This window comes from Mus musculus, chromosome 17 (assembly GCF_000001635.26).
Source record: "Mus musculus strain C57BL/6J chromosome 17, GRCm38.p6 C57BL/6J".
Classification (NCBI taxonomy): domain Eukaryota; kingdom Metazoa; phylum Chordata; class Mammalia; order Rodentia; family Muridae; genus Mus; species Mus musculus.
Window position 1 is genome coordinate 86,667,736 of NC_000083.6, and position 21,123 is coordinate 86,688,858.

Consider the following 21,123-nt stretch of genomic DNA (forward strand, 5'->3'; position numbering starts at 1 on the left):
TGTGCGAGCAAATACAGTAGACTCTGAAAACACACACACACACACACACACACACACACACATCCTGATCTAAACTCCCTCTGTCCTCCTCCGTCTCCCCTCTTTCTTCCCTCTTCCTTTCCCTCCTCCTCCTCTTGGAGTCAGGGTCTCTCTATGGACCTCTGGCTGTCCTGAAACTCTCTATGTAGAATGGGCTGCCCTTTTTTCTTTTAGCAGCCTCCATACAGATTTCTGTAAGAAACTGACTTCCATTCTCAGCAGCAATAGATAAGCTTCCTTCCCCTACATCTTGCGGCATTTGTTGTTTCCTTCTTGCGGTTGGTTTTGTTTGGGGGTAGGGACTGGATCTGTTACATAGCTTCCTGCCTCCTTGTTTTCTTGCGGATAGCCATTCTTATTAGAATGAACTGGAGTCCTAGTGGGGTTCTAATTTGCATTTCCTTTACAATTAAGGCGATGCATTTTCCTTGTATTTATTGAGCATTTGTATTTTTCCCCACTACTTATGTATGTGTGCCCATACACGCTATGTGTATGGAAGTCAGAGGTCAACTTTCAGAAACTGGCTCTCTCTGTCCACCATGGAAGTCCTGGGTATTGAACTCAGCTCCATCAGGCTTGACAGCAAGCTCCTTTGTCTGTGGAGTCAGATCATCAGTCCCATTTGCATTTCTTTTGAGAAATGTCCATTCAATTCATTTGCTCAGCTATTCATTAAGTTGTCTGGGGTTTTAGTTTTTGAATTCTCTGTACATTATACGTACTTATCCTTTGTCAAATACATAGTTGACAAAGCATTTTCTCCCCTTCCACGGGCAGTATCCCCACTGAGCCGATGGCTTCCTTGGCTGTGTAGTCTTTGTATTGCATGCAATCTCCCGTTTTAGTTCTTGCAATGACTCCTGAGTTATTTCCATTCTCTTCCTTTTGTCTACCTATACCATAGCGTGCTTTTCCTCCTGAGCAGAGGTTCTCACCCTTCCCAATGCTGCGACCCTTTAACACAGTTCTTCATGCTGTGGTGACCCCCACCCCCAACCATAACATTATTTTCATTGCTGTTGCTACTTCATAACTGTAATTCTGCTACAGTTAGGAATTGCAATGTCAGTATCCGCTGTGCAGGTTATCTGATACACAACTCAGGACGGGCGGGGTTCCAACCCACAGGTTGAGGACCACTGTCGGCAGTTTCAATCATTCAGGTTTTAGAATGAGGTTTCTAAACCATTTTGAGTTGATGCTGTCTCGAGGGGCTGGGGGCTAGCATCTGGGCCCGCTCTTGGGTAGTGCCTTGCTGGTCTTTCCAGTGCTGTCTGCTGAAGAGACTCTTTCCCTAGTGTGTGTGCTCTGATGACCTTTGCCGACAACCAGGTGTGTCGCTGGGGTTTGCGTCTAGTTCTAGCCCAATGCTCTACACGTACCATGTGAGTTTATTTCTGTGATTCTGGTGGTGGCGACATCTCCAGCGCTCCTGCTTTGTGCTTCCATCTGAGTATTAGAATTGGTTTCTTAGTTATTTCTTTTTCTATTTTTCTAAGCTACCTTGTTTTTTTCTTTTCTTTTCTTTTCTTTTCTTTTCCTTTCTTTCTTTCTTTCTTTCTTTCTTTTTTGTATTTTTTAAATTTTAAGTTATGTTGTTAAGGGTGCCTGAATGTACCTCTGTGTACCACATGCTCATGGTAGCTGTGGAGGGCAGAAAACGGTAACTGGGTCACCTAAAACTGCCAGGTGGTGATGGGAAGTAACCCTGGGTCTTCTAGAAAAGCAGCCAGTGCTCCCACCCACTGAGACAACTCTCCAGTCTCTGGCCCGTTTTTTCTGAAGGAGCTTTCTTGCAGGAACATGCTAATCCAGGGTCATAGGGCCTGGGCTGGGTCAGTGTTCGAGTCTACACATGCACTAACAGATGTTCTTGTTATTTCCAGACTTACCAAGCCTAGCTCACTCTCAGTTTATTGCTCTGTGAAAGAAAGGTAAAAGGAAGAAAAAGGTGATGGAGAAAAAGAAGGGCTTGCAAAGGAAGAGAAAGACGAAGAAAGCAGAGGCCATGGCCAGAGGTAGGCTGTTCACCGCTCCGGCGAGCTGAGGACCTCGGCAAAGTCGCTGACCCAGTGCCTGAAGCTGCTAGGTAGCTCGGAGTAGATTCATCTTCCACTAGAGCCTTGTCCCTGAGAAGCGGGCCCCAGAACAGGCTCCACGGGGTGCTTCCTCCTCAATCTCCTTCAGAATCTTCCCTCTTGGCCAAGGTCAGTGCCATTAAACTTGGGGCTATGAGACTTGGTCTCATCTGGCCAACATCCCTCCAAATCTATGAAGTTTTCCACTCTCTCATTCATCCACATTCTATGAGAAACTTGGGAAGAGAAATTGCCTGAAGCTGACCCAGGTGGCTAAAGCCGGGTGGGTGGGGCCGACAGGAAACTCCACCCTCTCAGTTGATTAACCCAGGAGGCTTGAGCTGAACTGCCATTGAGTGGAGGGTGGAGGCTTCCTTCAGTGACCCTGTAGGGGTGAGAAAGTAGCCAGGACCCTGAGGTGTCAATTGCGCCAACTAAGGAGTGTGATTTTTGACGACTGGGGACCCCAGCATGTGCTTGGAAATCCATCTATCTGCATCTTTTCCTATGGTTCTGGTTCCTGTTCCATCAGGGAAGCGATCGTTAGAGCCTCATTTCGGCCTCCTGTTGTAGAAATGATGGCACTCAGAAGGCAGGAAACTAAGCAACACAGCCTGTGTGGTAGTGGGGTACAGATCCGCATACTTGAGTCTGGGGCCGGTTGGGGCAGAAGACCTTGGCGTCATCTGCAGTGGTGAACTACATACAGTTGAGACTTAGACTAGCGCTGCGGTCCCACACAAACGCAAAGCCAGGACACGAGACAAAGGCGTCTGGGGTTTTTTTTTCCGTCTTTCCTAACCTTCTTCCCATGCCACCACGGAGCAGGGTCCAGAGAGCTGGCCCCTAAGTCCAACAAAGCCTGCGTCCTCTACCCAGACACCCCGCCCACCTCTAAAAAAGAAAAAAAGAAAGAAAGAATCCATCCCTACGGACTATTCCGAGCAGGAAGCCCTTTTCAGTTCACTGGAAAACAGGAAATGCCTCCAAAGGTCTGAAACCTTTTCAGTGGCTGTGCCCCTCATGCAGGGTCTGTGCCCCCAGCCAGCTGCTGCAGACAATCTGAAAGCAGAACCTCCTGGCCCCCCAGCCCTGAGAGTATGTGATCCTTGCTGTCTGTCACTCTGGAATTCGCTGCCCTCTAGAATCGTCTCTGGTCGTCATCCCTACTCAGCATATCAGATGATCTCAAGAGGGGGGAGGTTGCTCTAGGTTCCAGGAATGCTACACAAATCACCAGATAAGCCAGTTGGCTTCACACGAGTTAAACACTGGTGAGAATGAAAACCTCACTAGGTCAGACTGAGTTCTACACGGGACCCCAAGATTGGCTGACCTCCAGTAAAGAAAGACAGACTTCCTAGCACCGTCTACGGCTGCCTTCTCCTTTCTGCAGATTGACCCCTCTCAGTTTGACCTTGTAGAAAACTAACCTTTAATTCTTGCAACTGAACAGCAGCCAGAGGCCAAGCTTGGGCACTTGATGGCCTCTTCAGGCTTCTACAGAGCAAGGGGTGCAGGCCCAAGGCAATCCTCGGAGCTGCCCAGGTCAGGGAATGGGAACATAAGCCCAGCCTGAGGCCATGCCTAGTCTCTACTTCCCTGATTGTCTTGGGTTAATGTCCTCATCTCTAGCCTGTGGTTCCTCTCCTAAAGGATAATACGCTACACAGTCCCCAGGTTGCCATCCATAGTGGTCGCGCCAAGTGGGTAAAGACAGAAGTAGTGCTGCTTATTCTGGGCTTAGTGCTAGTTCTGAGAGGACATGATAGATAGGTACCAAATCCTCAGCCTGCCAGATGGGGTTAAAGGAATTCCTTCTATTTGAAAGTAATTTCTCTGGTTCTACCACATACTGTGGGACCCTGTATGATCCTTACAGGGCAGACATACACGCAGGCTAAAAAAACAGGATCTCATCTGGCTGTGTGGCAACCCAAACGTCAGAAGAAATGAGGTTTACAATGAAGTCCATCCAAGGCCAAGTCTAGATGCAGTAAGTTTACAGGTTATTTCTCTGACAAACACGGGGGATGGGATGGGTTAGATGAGGGAAGAGACCATGCCCTAGGTACCCATTCCACTAGGCACCCTTTACTACTAACTGCACACGACCTGCAAGCCCTCCATGAGGGAGCAGCAGGCACTGTCCCCTGGGTATTGACACTGAGCACCTTTGCTGGTTATGGCTAGTCCTTCACTGGTCCTTCCCTGCATCTACTGAGAGGAGGAGCTGAGGGAAGAAGTGGGTGCCTATTGGATCAAACCTACTTATGAAGGTTGAGTTAGAACCAGAGGAACAACCCTCCAAGTGAGGTCTGAGGACTCCTAGGGTCTCCCACGTGCCGTCTACAGTACTGTGAAATCACCCTGATATGTACCATCTCCAAACAAGAATTATGGGTCCAACAATATCCCAATGACTCAGGACTTGTGGCTTAGCAGAGGTCACAGGCCTCTTGTGGCTTCTGTCACCTGAGCTTCAGGATCTTTGAAAGCTCAGCCAGGGAAAGATCTGGAAAGATGACACAAATGACACCAGACCACATGTGGTCCCCAAGACACTGTCCTTGGTGGAAGATGCCAAGAGCAGTGAGTATGTCTCTCTCTCTCTCTCTCTCTCTCTCTCTCTCTCTGTGTGTGTGTGTGTGTGTGTGTGTGTGTGTGTGTGTGTGTGTGTGTGTGCGCACTACTGTTTATGCTTGGGTTAAAACTCACAGCTCTTCTATTGCTGAATTTGGCTGACTGGAGAGGCTTCTGTTCCTCCCTGGAACCAAGCAGAGACATTTTTGGATCCTTCTCAGTGGGGGTTATCTGTAGTGCAGCCTAGAACAGGCTATCACACTGCGAGCTAAAGGGAAGACAGGGCACAGTAAGAGTGGAAGCCACAGTCCTCTTGTGACTTAGCCCTCAAATTGGCATCCTATCAAGTAAGTCACTTAGGGGAGGGAATTCCTGGGAAATAATTTGGAGGAATCTAGGAAGACCTCTCTTTCTCAACTCTGTCTCACATCTCTATAACCCTGGATTGTTGTTGTTGTCGTCTTCTTCTTCTTCTTCTTCTTCTTCTTCTTCTTCTTCTTCTTCTTCTTCTTCTTCTTCTTCTTCTTCCTCCCCCTCCTCCTCTTCTTCTTCTTCTCCTCCTTCCTCTTCTTCCTCTCCTTCTCCTTCTGCTCCTTCTTCTTCTCCTTCTTCTTCCTCTTCTTCTTCATCATCTTCTTCATCTTCTTCTTCCTCTTCATCTTCCTCTTCTTCTTCTCCTTCTCCTCCTTCTCCTTCTCCTCCTTCCTCTTCTTCCTCTCCTCCTTCTCCTCCTTCTTCTCCTTCTTCTTCCTCTTCCTCCTCCTCCTCCTCCTCCTCCTCCTCTTCTTCTTCTTCTTCTTCTTCTTTTCTTCTTCTTCTTCTTCTTCCTCTTCTTCCTCTTCTTCCCCTTCCTCTTCCCCTTCTTCCCCTTCCCTTCTTCCCCTTCCTCTTCTTCTTTCTGGCCCATGGTTTGAGAGCTTTCTTTTTTTATTAGATACTTTCTTTATTTACATTTCAATTATTACCCCCTTTCCTGGTTCCCCCATCTGAAAACCCCTATTCCATTCCCCACCCCCACTAACCACCCCATATACTCCTGCTTCCATGTAAGGACACATGCTCCACTATGTTTACAGCGGCCTTATTTATAATAGCCAGAAGCTAGAAAGAACCCAGATGTCCCTCAACAGAGGAATGAATACAGAAAATGTGGTACATTTACACAATGGAATACTACTCAGCTATTAAAAACAATGAATTCATGAAATTCTGAGGCAAATGGGTGGAACTAGAAAATATCATCCTGAGTGAGGTAACCCAGTCACAAAAAAAACACACATGGTGTGCACTCACTGATAAGTGGATATTAGCCCAGAAGCTCAGAATACCCAAGATACAATGCACAGACCACATGAAGTTCAAGAAGAAGGAAGACCAAAGTATGGATGCTTCGGTCATGAATTGTTTTAACACATCAACCAAAGCATGTCATAGAAGCTTTATTGCAGAAGCAGATATGTGAATCTTAAACTGTTCTCCAAAGAGATTTATAGAAGTGTACAAGGAGCTGGAGAGATGGTTCAATGGTTAAGAGTACTAACTGCTCTTCCGGAGGACCTCGGTTTAATTCCCAGCACCCACATGATGGCTAACAACAGTCTGTACTTCTAGTTCTGGGGGACCTGACACCCTCTTCTGGCTTCTGCAAGCACCAAGCATGTATGTGGTCAAAGACAATGCATAAGGCAAAACACCCAGACACATTGAAAAGCAATATCCAAGAATACCCCTCTGGTGATATACAGAACTCAAGAAATAGCTCTTGTTGGTTAGTAATTTTTAAGAATATGGACAGGTTCTGTGGTCAAGGAGCTGAAAGCTGCAGCAGGTCAGTACAGATGAGCTTACTGTGGGGTAACCTGGGTTCCTGAGGGTTAACCTCTGGAGTAACCCAGCTGTCAGAAGCCTCTCAGCAGGCAAACCTGATCAAAGGACTGCTCTCTAGCTAAGAGACAGTCAAGTATGCAAGCAAGAGAAGGCTCTGGACCCAGCCATCACTGTCTTGACTGCTGTGCACACTCAGCCTGTAAAGTTTGCACTGTCTGTGTTTGTGCATTTATGTGTCTTTCTCCACACACGTCTGTTGATACATCTAGGAATGCACACAGGCATTCATGGGTGTGTTGTATGTATGTGTGTGCCTCTTTAGGTAAAAGTATGTCTGGGATCTCTGGGAGCAGTCAGGGCTTCTCGGCAGGTCTGGAGCATCCTGGGAATGAAACATGTTGGTGCAGCCCACTAACACTAACCATGGAGATGGCTGCATATCCCTAAGAAGCCCTCGGTTTGTTGCCTTCAGCACAAGTATCAGATGTTTTCATCTTCTATGGGAACTTCCTGTTCGGCTTCCTGTTGATCTTAAACTTTTTCTTTTAAGGATGTAATTCTTTATTTTGCTTTTGAGTTTGCCCAGGAAGGCACTGTGGTTCTTGAGTACCTCTGAGAAAAAGAGAAAAAAAAAAAAAGAAAAGAATCTTGCCACAGCGGATCAACTTGCTAGCTACAGTTAAAGGCTCCAGAAATGGAGGGCAGGGGCATTCATTATCATGAACACGGTCAATTGTTCCTGTTTGCGTGAATCAGTGGCAGGGGTGGGGAGAGAGGAGGGTACCTTGGGACAGACTTCTCTTGGGATTATGGTGGGCCTGGTCTGAGGTTTGTGGGACAGTCAGAACTCCATCAATTCTATACCTCAGTTTACCTCTAGTGCTGAGGCTGCCCAGGAGAGAGCAGCTACAAGTCCCAATGCTTCCTCCATAGAGGAGAGAGTTGGCTCAGCTTAGCTCTAAGCCACCTCAGCAGGCCCCAGGCTTCATCCCCTGTGACAGTCCCTTTTCTCTGAGCACAGGTTCCTCTGGGACCTGCTCCCTTCTAGCCTCCTGCTGGTGTCCCTTTCATCCACCCTCCACTTCTCTCATTATTATTATTGTTGTTGCTGTTGTTTTTCAAGACAGGGTTTCTTGTTATAACAGAGCCCTGGCTGTCCTGGACTTGCTTGGTAGACCAAGCTGGCCTTGAACTCACAAAGATGTGCCTGTCTCTGCCTCCTAGGTCTGCAGAAGCTTTCTTGTCACCTACCTTGCCCTGGCCTGCTTTTCCTCTTGGTTTCTTTCTACTTACTGTTTCTCTTTCTCTGAGTGGATCTGGGCTGCGGTCAAAGCCTTCACTTATTTTCCTTCTCGCTCCAGGCTCTCTTCTGCTGAGCAATGAAGATATGCCCTTCTTCTCCCCCACTTGTCTGGATGGCCCAAGAAGACGCAGTCTGTTACTTCTCCCCTTGGCCTCACCTTCAGGACCAGGACGGAGAAATTGGACTCAATACCTCTTCTGTAGTCTTAGCTCTGGCGTCCATCAGCAGCTACCAGGCGGTCAGTAGCAGCCCACCCTATCCCTCCCTCCTGCCCAGGCCCAGCAGGGAGACCTTTGCACTTTAAAGAAACTCACACTTTCACCCACCCAACCCCTGAAGGAAGGTGGGGTTTGAGGCAGCCTGGGGGAGATGGAGTCCAGGAAACTTCAGTCCTATCTTGCTTAAGGCAGAACTCTACCGTAATAGAAAAGGAGACCCAGTTCCCTCCAACTGCTGAGGGCCTAAAAGAGCTCTTACCCTCCCTTCCCCAACCTTGTGCAAATGTGAACTAGCACTGCGTGCAAATGTGAACTAGCACTGCGGTTTCCAAGTAAGGCCACGTGTAACAGACTTGTTGGTTCTGCTCCTTACTGGATAAGGTCAGGATCTGAGGAGCAGTGCTTAATTACTGGACCAGGACATGTGGCGCTGTGTCTTCTTATGGACAGATATCGCCTAGGCTCTAGCTGAGTTACTGACATGGTCGGTGTCCAATAAGTGTTTGAAGGACTGAGTCGGCCGCCGGGAGATTCGGTGCACAAGGCACAGGACATCCCTGACAGGAGCCAGTGACCCCAGGCTGTGTACAGGCACAAGGAGATGGAGCCCAAGGCAGACATTCCCTTTAACTCCGCCCCCCTTCTCTGGTGCAAGCCGCAGGGTCCTTGTGTGTGTGAGATTGGGATTGCTTCTCTCAGCCCAGCCCACACAAGCATCATTCCTGGGATCTGTTCAGTGCCAGCAGGTTCACTTGTCAGGGCTTGAAGAAACTGTGCCTCCCATCTTATCTCTACCTTATCTTTGCTCGAAGCCTGTGCACACACCTTTGCCCCCCCCACCCCCAAGCTGGGGTCTTGTGACCCACCGCAACCTTGAGGAGATTGTGGGCTGGAAGCCGATGGATTTACATTCACCTTGGAGGTCTTTCCTTCCTCCCCTGCTGGCTTTGGCTGGAAACTTCCCTACCTGGAGACTTGGATCCAGGATGGAAGCAGAAACCCTCTTGACCAAACTATCAGCAGCATTTTTTTTAAATGTTGCTAGTTGTTCTTGCCCTGTCTCTGCTACGTTAAGAGAAGTACCTAAGATGGCTATTTAAAACCCCTGCATTGTGATTTTCACTGGGATCCCTTCTTCAAGCCTTCCCATTGGATCTCTGGGACCCTCTGCCCACCATCAGTGGGCTCTCTATGTCTTCCTCCAACCCTTCCATGAGAGACAGATTTGCTCAGGGTCACAGGACACAGTTGGTTCTTCACCCTTCAGTGACCTTTGCTTCCCAGTTTGTTTCGACATCTCAGCTCCCATGACTCTCAATGCAACTCGCCATGTGGTTTGAAATGCCTCTCCCTGTATCCCTTATCTTTTGGCTCTTCCCCTCTGGTCCCGAGTTCACTGCTCCCTCCCACCTCCCTGAATTCATTCCATTGAGACTTTACTACACACACAGCCACCCCATCAAACTGGCCTTCTAGTAGCCTGCCCGCCACCCCTCTGCTTTTCCCTATGACTTGGCTGCCTTCACCCCATGGTCTCCATGTCCCATTACTATGAAATCTTGGGTCTTCAATCATGTGAGTTTTGGGTACCCTCATTCGCAGCCTCCATTTTCTTCAGCGAACCGTATGCTTCGCTTCCTTGGAACTTCAGGGTGACTCATCTAGCAAAACCCTAAACTTGGTTTGAACAGTTTCACCATGCTCATCAAACTCTGGGCCACGTGTTCTCCTTTATATTCATGACCACAGAACACAGTAGACAGTGAACTTTCCTGGTAGTCATGGGATGGTCCGCAGTGATCTTCCGGTCCTCCTGCAGAAGAGGATTAGTCAGTCTCTTCCCCTCTGGCCAAAAGTCTGACAACGTCTCACCCAGATCCCACCCCTTGTAGCTCATGACCTGGTCTCTGGCTTCTTGAGAAGAAAAACTGAGACGACTTGCTCATTTCTTTCATCTCCAAAGCTTTACTTCATCAGAGTAACGGTGCAATTGTAATAGAAGCTTTGATAGCAGATATCCTTAACTTGATCGTGGCGTCTACAGGGGGAGGGGCAGAGAGGCAAGGTCTTCTGTATCCCAGGCTAGCCTTCAACTTACTATGTAGCTGAGGGTATCCTAGGCTCCCCAGTGATGGGATTAAAGGCATGTTCTTTTATACCCTGCTGTTTTTGGTTTTCATGGAAAATTTATAGTTTCAACATTAAGTGTGCTATATAGGTTTTGGAAAGTTTTTTTTTTTGTTTTCTGTTTTGTTTTTTGTTTATTTGTTTGTTTGAGACAGGGTTTCTTTGTGTAACTGAGCCCTGGCTGCCCTGGACTTGCTTTATAGACCAGGCTGGCCTTGAATTCACAGAGATCCAAGTTGTAGACCAGACTGGCCTTGAATTCACAGAGATCCAAGTCCTTTTACCTCCCGAGTGCTGTGACTAAAGGTGTGCACCACCACGTCTGGTAAAAGGTTGTTTTGTTTTGTTTTGTTTTGCACTTATTTTTATTTATGTGTGCTTGTGTATGGTTGTCTGCAGAAGTCAGAAGAAGACATTGAAACCCCTGGAGTTGGAGGATTTGAGCTGCCTGTTATGTATTCCGAACTCAGGTCATCTGAAAGAGGAGCGAATGCTCTTAACCACTGAACAATCTCTCCAGCCCCCTGTGCTACTTAGCAAGACAGTGTTCTGTGATGTTTTGTTTGTGTAATCTGACATGAATTTGAGTGTCAGATTAAGTACATTTCTCTATGGCCTGACAAAATTAGATGAGAAATGTTATAGTTCCCAGGCCTTTGGAGATCTTATCTGTTATGTTTTACTTCAAAGCAAAATTGCAGTAAAATATTTTGTACATTCAACTAGATTCTTTTTTTTTTTTAATTTTTTGGGGTGGGTGGAAAAGGCCTAGGTGTGGCGATTGAACCCAGGGCCCTACCCAGATTACATTTATACATTTATACCCAGATTACATATGGTCCCTGTCCCACCCCCTCCCCCAGTTCTCCATTTTCTTTGTCTATTCTCTGAAACAAATGCTTTAGTTTTACATTCTCTAAGCTGACAGTGTCCATTCTGGTGTCTTTTGCAGAGTGGAGGCTTCGGGCTGCTGCTTGGCCTTCTTCCCATCTCATTGGTTTGTTGCTGTTTTTAGTTTTCACTCATGAATCAGCTCCTAGTATCTGTCTTTTCCATGTGGTTGCTGGGAATTGAACTCAGGACCTTCGGAAGAGCAGTCAGTGCTCTTAACCACTAAGCCATCTCTCCAGCTCCCTTGACAATGTCTTTGATGTAAGTATAGTACTGAACCAAAAGATGTGAGGACTTATCGCAAAGCTGGGCATAGTGGCACAGCTGTAACCCTAGTTCTTCAGTAGCTTGAGGCAGGAGGATGGCAAGCTCAGGACCAACCTAGTCAATGGAAATATTTCCAGGATAGCAGGAATAACTTGATGAGACCTGATGTCAAAAAGTCCAAAGAAGCTGGGGCTTTGCCGTGGTGATAGTGCTTGCCCACATTTATGAGCCCCCTGTCCTCACAGGGATCCTGACTCCCAGGACCATGGAGGAGGGACTTAACAAGGGATTGAACCCAGGACCTTGCACACCATAGACACAGTCACTGAGCTGTATCCGAAGGCCCAAAACTTCCTTCTGATAATTTTGGAGTAGGTAAATTCAACCTACCCTCCCACTATGAATAGGCCAAGAATCAAGCATGCCCAGTAGGATGAGACTGTAGTTGTTTACCATTGAGTCCAGCTTAAAGAACTGTCATCTAAGACAAACCTAAAAGAAACCTTCTTTCTGCTGACAGAAAACAAAGGAGCCTTCAACTCTCTTTCATGACACCAACAAAATCTCAATATTGAAATAAGATAACTGTCCATGGGAAGGGAACATTACAGGCTCATTTCTTTTAAGAAACACAATACATGGCATCCGTGAAGCCTGAGAGCTATCACTTAGTGCTACACAAACGACACAAGCAGCAAAGCATCTTCTTTGTGGTGGTGTACACCTTAAATCCCAGAGCTCAGCAGTCAGAGGCAGGAGGATCTCTAAAGATCGAGGCCAGCCTGGTCTACAGAGATAATTCCAGGACAGCCAGGGCTACACAGAAACCCTGCCTGGAAAAAGAAAAAACAAAATAAAACAAAACAAGAAAACAACCCTTAAGTTTGCATCAGCATGCCTACTTGAAAAGTATGAACAGTTTAACTTTCCATTAGTAAGAAGAGGTCTGACTAGCAGAAGGTTTCTAAACCCTTGTTTCTCAACCAGAGCACATTTACATGTGGGTCTAGATGAGTGTGAGTGTGGGGGATTGGTTTGTTTATCATAGACTACTTGGGAACATCAGTAGCCCACACATACTCTCCTCACTTGCATTTGTGACAACTAACATTGTCTTTGGACCTTGCCGAATACCCTTTGGGCAAGAACCAATAAACTACATTCTACAATCGATCAATATAACTCACCAAATTAATAATGGCACCCTAAGATTTAGGTATTGGTTTCTGAAGACACAAATAAATGTTAATAACAGATGTCTTAGTTCAGTTTTTTGTTTGCTTGTTTGTTTGTTTGTTTTTTTTATTGCTGTGAAGAGACACCATGACCACAACAACTCTTACAAAGGAAAGCATTTAATTGGGGCTGGCTTACAGTTCAGAGATTCAGTCCATTATCATCATGGCGGGAAGCATGGAGGCACACAGGCAGGCAGGGTGCTGAAGAGAGATCTGAGAGATCTATATCGAGATCAGCAGGCAGCAAGAAGAGAGAGTGATACTGGCTTGAGCTCCTGAGACCTCCAAGCCCACTACCCCCAGTGACACATTTCCTCCAACAAGGCCACCCTACTCCAACAACATCACACCTTCTAATAGTGCCACTCTATTAGCCTATGGGGGCCATTTTCTTTGAAATCATCCCAACAGACATCCATCAATGAAAATGATACCAAGTGAGACAAACAGAGGCAGACTCTGCAAGAAGACTCCTGCCACTGCCTGAAGATTGCTCTCCTGCTCACGAGGAAGGCAGATGCCATCATCCAAAATGAGAAAGGAGCATAGCCTTGCTGACCAGTTGCTTCTGATGTTCTACTGACAGTTTCCTAGGGTGACCTGACTCTGCATCTAAAATAGAATCTCCAGAGAATCTCTCCAGCCAGCTCTTGGAGCTGCATCTTTAGGGAATTGCTTCTGGGTTCCCCTCTGCCTGGCTACCAAGAGTCATCACTGAGTCATGAAAACCTCACACCTACCTACCAGAATCCTGGGCTCTCAGCACAGCATTTCTGGGCAGCCAGGCCAGTTATTGGCCTCAAGAAGATCAGTAAGCTCTTCTTTCCATTTGTCTATCCAGGGGCTGTGGCTTCAGTAAAGTTGGCCTTTGAGAGATGGTAGCAATTAAACAACAAGCATAAAAACTTTGGCCCAATGATGGCTCAACAGGCAAACCTGGTGCAAACCCCAGGACATGAACTGATCCTGGAACCCAAGGCAGAAGAAAGGAGAAAAACAACTCCCAGAAGTTGCCCTCTGAGCTCTCAAGTGTATGCCAGTACTCACACATCTCACAGACACACACTCACAATACCATTTAAATGTAAAAGTAATTCCACTTAGTAAATTAAGAAAAAAAATCCCTGTACATTTAGTAGTACATATTAAGTCAATAAAGAAAAAAATCATAAACTTCCTCTGGGAAACTGTGTGAAAGCACAGAAGCCTAATACCACTTATTTCTCTTTCAGGATGCCCCAGGATGTCCCAGCCAGCACAGAAAACCAAAATATCCGACCAAACTCATAAACAAAAAGAAGAGCAGAGAAGAAACCAAGATCCTTTCTGAAACACGTGATTGGATAGGAAATAAACCCAAAAGACTGTAATTTCTCAGAAAAAAAATAGCAAAAATGTTTTCACATAAATCCAACATTCAAAAAATTGTATATTTTTATATACCAGCAACAAATAGGTAGGAAATAAAACTTTTAAAAGATAGTATCAACTCAGGGGATGGTGACACACCCCTATGGTCTTTGCCCTCAGGTAGGGTGGGTAGAACAGAAGGTCAAGGCCATCCTAAGGTATATGACAAGTCTTAGGCTATCCTGGGTTACATGAGCCACTGTCAAAAAAAAAAGAGAGAGAGAAATAGTTACTACAAACTTAACATTTTAAAACACAAAACAGAAATAAATGAATACCACACTGAGGAAACTATAAAACATTGAGGCATTCAAGAATAATTAAAAATAAAAGCATTTAACAAGTTTGTAGATTGGGATATTTAATTCATTCAAAGAGTTAGCAAAACCTGAGACAATCTTTTTTTTTTCCTTTTAAAAAGTAATAATCTATGGCTGACTGCAAAGACGGCGTCTCCCTTTGTCCTAGTGTTGACTTGATGTTTATACCTCGGTGCTGATGGTTCTGGGTTAATGACTTTGCTCTGGCATGTAGCACACCTCTGGGTATCAACCTTGGCTACCTTTCAGGTCAGGTGAGTCCTTGTGCTCTTTAGGACATTCAAATATGTTTCATTTTTTCCCATCCTTTGTAACCATGGGTAATTCCACGTATATACACATTAACCTGCTTTGCCTTTTTAAGGTCTCCCAAGTTCTTTAAAAATTTTCTGTCTTACTTATTCACCCACTTATTCATTCATTCATTCATTCATTCATTCATTCATTCATTCAGAGTATCTGTGTGGGGTTGAGATCAGCTTGCAAAAGTCAATTTCTCCTTCCATCCTGTGGGTCCTGGGGCTTGAACTTAGATCATGAGATTTGGCGGCAAGTGCCTGTTCCCACTGAGCCGTCTTGCCAGCCCTTTAGCTCACTGTGCATTACTTCCCTTTCCGTTCATCTTTGTTTCCCTGTGGCCCTTTCTCTTCCTGGTCAGTGTCAGTTCATGATCACAGTCTCCATGGTTTCATCAGCATCGTCCAGCTCCTCGCTGTGTCTTCCCTGCATGCTTAGGCTTCGTCTTTGTAATTCTTTTGACGTAGAAACTATTGCTGTGTTGGGTGTGAATTTTTAAGAAACACTGAAATGCTTTCCTGAAACCTTCATCTTTTGCTGGGCAGTAGAGTATGTTCCCTGTGAGTGCTCTACAACGTAGCTGCTCTCTGCAGACCTACAGACCAGTACATTCCCGATCCAGCTCTTCATCAGGCAGGCTCATGGAGTTACGTTTGTGAATACTTCCTGTATACTGCTACCCTGAGGCCTTTTCATTGTTTTTAGCTTGTTGGGGTTTTTTACCTTCCTCCATACTTTACACTCCTCACTCAGCTCCTCCTTTCCTGGGATTTAAAAAATACAAACAAAGCAAAACAACAACAAAAAAACAAAACCACTGAGTTTTATGAATATGTCTTGTCTGTGGCTAGCCTGTTATTCAACCTCACAACGAGCAGACTGATGCGCTCTTGTGAGGAAAGTGTTCTTTTCTCCAACAGGTACCCACCAAAGCTCCACCTGGACCTGTCCTCATTGATTGCAACTTTGTTTGGTGTCTGTCTTAGTTAGGGTTTTACTGCTATGAACGTGGCAAATCTTCTAAGGACAACATTTAATTGGGACCGGCTTACAGGTTCAGAGGTTCAATCCATTATCATCATGGTGGGAAGTATGGCAGCGTGCAGGCAGGCATGGTGATAAAGGAGCTAAGAGTTCTACCTTTTTATCTGAAGGCTGCTAGGAGACTGACTCCCACGTGGTTAGGAGGAGGGTCTCATTACCCACCCCCACAGTGACACACTTCCTCCAACAAGGCCACACCTACACCAACAAGGCCACACTACCACGTAAGTGCCACTTCCTGGGCCGATCATATTCAAACCACCACTGTGACCATATGTCCGAATGCCCGCCATCAGTCTCACTGAAGAATCCAGGTTTCTCTATCAAAGGTCACTCGTTTTCTAAATACATCTACGTCTGAAAAATACAGTCTGTTGTCTTATTTCTTTCCTCCTCATTCTCAGATCCTGCGTTCTCTAGGAACAGCACACACATTCGCCTTTTCTTAGCAGCCTAAGTAGTAGACTCTTCCTTTGACAATTGGGGAACCATTAACTACTGGTGTGTGCTAAGAAGCTTTTAGAATACTGCTTTTCTTCATGGCTGCTCTCACTGGCCTGTGCTGAAGCCCACCATCAGTGATCATCTAACCACTGGCCCTTCGTATTGTTATTGTATGAATCATACTCATTTAGGGTTTCTTGTCTGCTAATCCCATTGTCTACACCATCCTATGTCTACCTACTGATCCATTCAAAAATCTCTTCATCGGTGTCCTCTTTCCCCCTCCCCCCTTTTTCTTGAATGGTCACTAAAACTTCAGGGCAGGCTGGACATCATTAGAGGCTGGATAATGCTTGGGTAGCAAACTGCAGCATTCAAGTCAGAATTGCGGGCTGCCTTTAAGACAAAGTTACACTGGAATATAGCCATAATGTTCGTTTCCACATGCCAGTGGCTTGTCTGCTCTCTTGGCAGAGTTTAATCATTCTCACAGAGCCACACAAAGAACGAAATATGTACTGCTTGATTCCTTATAGAAATACTTATCAACCCTTGGACAACGTGTGCGGAGTCTTAGTTGGGTTCCCCCCCTCATTTTCCCCTATTATTATGTTATATCCTTTTTATCTTTGTATCTTCAGTACTACCAGACTTCCCAATGTCTAGCAGGCATTTTGTTAGGTCAAATCAATAAAAGAAATCATCATTTGCGCATCCGAGTCACCCTTTCCTGTGATGAGCTGCTCCTGGCTAAACACGAGGATCTAAATCTAGGATCCGTAATGCGTTAAAGAGTTGGCCCTACAACAAGTTAGGAACAGTATGTCAGATAGGCTTGATTTATAAATAGGACTTAGGGGAGCAAGTTCCACGTCAGCAAAAAGAGGAACTCTATCAGGTAAACTGGTTGGATAATCCCAGCTTCAGTGTTCTACAGGGAAGGGGTGTTCCTCCAAATTGACAGTGTCAGCCATAACACAGGCCCTCCAGGTTCTATTAAATCTGAGTACAGCAGCTGCCTCCTCACTGCTCAGCTTGCAGTCAAGACCTAACAGGTTTCAACTATACCTGTGTTGTCACAGCTTTGGGGATTTCTGCTACCTTCCTCTAGTTATGGAACTACATCAGAGCCTGAGCTTTGCAAGGGTCTCTTCAAGTTTGGGTTCCCCACTACTGAAAGGTCCTCTGGATAGCACTGATGTCCACAGAGAGAGCCCAGGAATCCTTAGGCAGTGACAGTGACATCATTGGAGGAGCCACACTGGGTTCATTTGTCCGGGAGAGAGATGGAAAATACTCAACCTAGTCACTGGTTGGTATCTTAGTCCATGCTTGTTCACGAGCCTTTTAGCCAAACATTTGAGCAGCAAGGGTTTCTCCCAACCAACTCATCTACCACCTCTCCTCCATGAGCTTCCAGGAATCTGCAAGTGTTGGTCTACCAGTGAGATGTTCCTTTATCATCTTTGAGGAATAAGCCCCTTCCAAGGTCTTTGTAGCAAGTAAATATGATAGATGTCAGTTTCAGAGCCTTGGAGGACTTAAGATAGGCTTGTCTTAGTAGTTTTATGTCAGAGTAGGTGAAGCCTGGCATGCTGAGGGAAGAGGTCCTTCCTCTTTTACATCCTACCCTGGACTTCCTCTTTCCTGGCTTTTCCAACCCCATCCTCACTCCAGTTGTGTGCACAGTCAGGGTCGGGTGGCCTCTGTAACTGCCAGCTGCTCAGTCGTACAAGAAGTATCGTGGCTCCTTGAAGCCATCCACGGTTGGTGCAGAAACAGTTCTGGGTGAGCAGGTAAACACCTGTTTGTTTTTTCCTTAAGATTTATATTACAAATTAATACCCACTGGGTGATGATAATACATGCCTTTAATTCCAGCACTCGGAAGGCAGAGGCAGGTGATCTCTGAGTTCAGGGCTAGCCTGGTCTACAAAGTGAATTTCAAAGCAGCCAGGGTTACACAGAGAACCCTTGTCTTTAAAAACTAAAAGAAGAAGAAAAAAGAAAAGAAAAGAAAAGAAAAGAAAAGAAAGAAAAGAAAAGAAAAGAAAGAGACTTACATCCTTGTACTATTTAATATCCAATCTAAAAAAGAAAAAGGTTTTTTTTCAAAATTGTGTGTTCAATCTGATACCACTTTATAATCTTTTATTTAATTTTATTTTTGTTTTATATGTACCAGTGGTTTGTCTGTATGTATGACTATGCACTACATGTGTCCATAGCTGGTGAGTCCAGAAGAGTTTCTCAGATCCCCTGGACTGGAATAAAAACCAGTAGTGAGTGCTTTCATACTTGTGCTGAGAATTGGACCCTGTTCTCTAGAAGAGCAGCCAGTGCCCTTAACAGCTGAGACATCTCTCCAGCCCCTGTCTTAGTTAAGAGTTTTACTGCTGTGAACAGGCACCATAACTAAGGCAACTCTGTTAAGGACAACATTTAATTGGGACTGGCCTACATGTTCAGAGGTTCAGTCCATTATCATCAAGGCGGGAGTATGGCAGCATCCTGGCAGGCATGGTGCAGGAGGAACTGAGAGTTCTAAACATTCATCTGAAGGCTACTATGGGAAGAGTGGCTTTCAGGCAGCTAGGATGAGGGTCTTAAAGCCCATGCCCACAGTGGCACACCTATTGCAACAAGACCATACCTACTCCAACAAGGCCATACCTCCAAATAGTACCACTGCCTGGCATATTCAAACCACCACAAGCCCTGTAATTTATAATCTTAGAGAAGATGATTTTTTAAAAAGAATGAGGAAACTTTCAGGAGAGCAGAATGAAGGGAGATTGAAATAGTGAGGAAGTACAAAGATTATGAAATTAAAGGACTAGGGCCAGATGATTCACGATTCAATATTTGGGAGGCTACAGAAGAAAATGTTCTACATGAGAAGTTATTAGATTCCAGATTACAGGGTTCTTCAGGTTTCAAACACAGTGGGTAAAACAGACCCTCACCCAGTGTATGTGACTGTAAATTTTCAGAACACTTAAAACTAAAAAGGGGAATTCACAAGGTTCTAAGAAGCAACACAAAGAATGTTGTGTGTAAGCATGTAGAATGATCACGGTACTATGTTTCTCAACAGCAAGACTATATAACATGTAATGCCATAGATAATGAGTCATGAACACAATCTAACAAAGTAGTTGAAAAGTCTAAGGAAAGAAATGATTTAAACCTATAATTTTATCCCCAAAAAGGATCATTTATTAAATGTTAATTTAAAAAAATAGAAACAAAGTTGGAAAACTTCTTTCCCAGAAATCCTGGGGAAACAGGGTCCAGGTAGTAAAGAATTCAATCCAAGAAAGAGAAAAAAAGCCACGAGAATGACAGAGAGAAGATTGCCCAATACAAGAGCCATGTGCCAAGTACAGAGGTCAAAGAGAGAGACCTGGACAAGGTCAGGAGAGTCTGAAGGCAGGTCCCTGCAGAGACTCCGTGGAGGGAAAACCTGATGGACCCGAACACATGGAGAAGAGACTTACACAGCCCAGGCTGGGGTCTGAAGCTGAATCAGTGTCAAGTCTTCTGTAAAGCTGAGAGGAAAGCCCCTCTCTGAAGCATAACCCCTGGAGCTAGCATGTACATCATACCATGCTGATGCACTGAGGAAACACCTCCTAGAGTGAGCACCCCGAAGTCTCTGCAGCCGGCTGCCTTTATCAAGCAGTGATTGGGGTTCCTGGGAGATGAGTTGCTAATTTTTGTAGTAAGCCTTATGAAACTACACCATTCTACATATATTCATATAACTCTCCATGCCGATAAAGCTAAAACTTAACAAGACAAGAGCCTAGCATAAGTGTCGTCAGAGTGACTTCACCCAACAACTGATGGAAACAGATGCAGAGATCTACAGTTAAACATTAAGTAGAATTTGGGAATCCTGTGGAAGGGACAGAGGAAGAATTGAAGGAACCAGAGAGGTCAAGGAAACGGGGCCCATAGGGGCTCACAGAGACTGAACCGCCAACCAGAGAGCATCCATTGGACGGACCTAGGCCCTCTGCACATGTGTAACAGTTGTGCAGCTGAGTCTTCATGTGGGACTCCTAAAGCTGGAGCAGAGCTGTCTCTGACAACACTGCCTGCCTTTGGATCGCTTTCCCCTAAACGGACTGACTGCCTTGTCTAGCCTCAGGAGAAGATGATGAGCCTAGCCTTACTGCAACTTGAAAGTTCAAGGCTGGTTGATATCCATGAGAGGGCTCCCCTTTTCTGGGGAGAAGGGGAGGGAGGGGTGAATGGGGAGGGGGAGGGGAGAGAAAGAGACTGAGAGGAGAAGAGGAGGGAAGCTGTGATGTAAAATAAATAAAGAATAAAAAGGAAGAAGGAGGAGGAGGAGAAGGAGAAGAAGAAGACGACGACAAAGTGGCCAATTGTATTGGACACTGATAAACAGTTAAGAAAGATAAGAACAGAAAAGAAGTTGGAGATGTCACAATGGGGACCATGTGGTTAGTTTGTGAGACCATGGGTTCCATCATAACATCACACACACACAAGAAAAAAGAAAAAAAAACCAACAACTTATAGTTCATTAAACTTGACAACACACAAGTCATCGGTGATCATAATAATAAACACCACAGAGAAAGAAATACAGTCATCAATAGACACAGGAAGAATCTACTTCATTAATAACTAAAGAGTCAACTTAAAGAAATGCCCATTTGTCTATATATTTGCAACTGAAAAACAACAACAACACAAACAAATGCTGGTAGATACTGGCAGCCTCAGACCTGGTGATGACCCCTTGGGTGAGGCAAACACTGAAGTCTAGCCTAGATGGCACATGCGCATGATGGCAAATCAAGTGCCGGCCTTTTGTATAAGCCCCTCTTCTCGATTTTTTTACCCTAATGGTATGCTCATGCAAACATACTGTCCACGACAAGGGGACTCCGTGGAAATAACCCAAATGTCTCAATACAAAACTAGCTAATTATCATTATTGCCTTCTCATGAAATTTTGCACGCTGACAGGTTGAGCAACTCATCTGTGAGTACTCAAAC

General features: G+C 45.3%; 1 long non-coding RNA gene and 1 pseudogene across 2 annotated transcripts; one reads left to right on the forward strand and one right to left on the reverse strand.

Moving 5' to 3' along the window:
• The first annotated feature begins 1,868 nt into the window (after positions 1 to 1,868).
• Positions 1,869 to 11,292, forward strand: Gm52297. 2 transcript variants are annotated; one of them, XR_003952297.1, is made up of 3 exons: positions 1,869 to 2,060; positions 7,892 to 8,071; positions 11,131 to 11,292. It is a non-coding gene; the product is annotated as a predicted gene, 52297 (long non-coding RNA). The 2 variants fall into 2 exon arrangements; XR_003952296.1 differs by lacking the exon at positions 11,131 to 11,292 and adding an exon at positions 10,578 to 10,823.
• Positions 17,019 to 17,759, reverse strand: Gm18832 (predicted gene, 18832; annotated as a pseudogene).